Below are 932 nucleotides of genomic sequence, written 5' to 3'. Positions count from 1 at the left end.
TGGTTCAACTTGAAGTTGTTTCTAAACTTGTTGGGTAAAAATAGGTGGCTGGGTCGGTCTAGGTTGGGCTTATGTGTTACTGGGTCCAGCCCCTTAGTTACTTTAGGAGAAATTAGGGTGGTTTCGCCACGATGGGTTATAGGAATTGGATTGTAGTCCTTGCCTTCCTCGGTTTTGGTTCTGGTTACCTATGTAATACAGGGATTCTTGGTTCGATGGATATTCTTCGAACAGATGTCCTTCCCCACAATAGACACATGCTACATGTCAAATTGATTCGATGCTTGTGCTGCAAAACTATTAAACCCATTAGTGAGGATACCTAAGATGCGAGTGAAGTGAGAGCGTCTACCTCATGTATTCCAGCGACTCGTCTTCCTAACACTGCTGGATTGGTTGGCCATTGATAATTGTTACTGACAATCCTCTTGATGATTTCATAAGCCTTATTATAAGACTTTGAAAGGAGAGCACCATTAGCAGAAGCGTCCACTACCATCCTCATGTGAGCATTGAGACCATTATAAAATGTCTCAAGTATAATGCAATGTGGGATTCCGTGATGAGGGCACTTTCATAATAATTCTTTGTACCTTTACCATGCCTTATACAAGGACTCATCATCCATTTGTTGGAAAACAGTGATCTCGTTCCTCAACTTAGCATTCTTGCTAGACGGGAAATACTTTATGAGGAATCTTTCTACTAACTCTTGCCATGTGGAAATTGAATTTGGTGGCAATGAGTTCAACCAGGCTCAAGCTCTGTCCCTTAACGAATATGGGAATAGCTTCAATCGTAGTGCATCTTCAGGGTACTCCGACTAACTTAAAAGAATCGCTCACTTCCATGAATAGTCTTAAGTACAGGTGAGGGTCTTCGGTAGGCATTACACTGAATTGACCCACTATCTGAAGCATCTAGAACATGAC

The 932-nt window shown here is 41.8% G+C and overlaps 1 non-coding gene across 1 annotated transcript; it reads left to right on the top strand.

Moving 5' to 3' along the window:
- The first annotated feature begins 554 nt into the window (after positions 1–554).
- Positions 555–661, top strand: LOC128040694 (small nucleolar RNA R71). The gene has a single exon (XR_008195500.1). It is a non-coding gene; the product is annotated as a small nucleolar RNA R71 (small nucleolar RNA).
- Positions 662–932: the final 271 nt, after the last annotated feature.

This window comes from Gossypium raimondii, chromosome 4 (genome assembly GCF_025698545.1).
Source record: "Gossypium raimondii isolate GPD5lz chromosome 4, ASM2569854v1, whole genome shotgun sequence".
Taxonomy (NCBI): domain Eukaryota; kingdom Viridiplantae; phylum Streptophyta; class Magnoliopsida; order Malvales; family Malvaceae; genus Gossypium; species Gossypium raimondii.
Note: the sequence above shows the minus strand (reverse complement) of the source record. Positions and strands in the feature narration are given on the sequence as shown.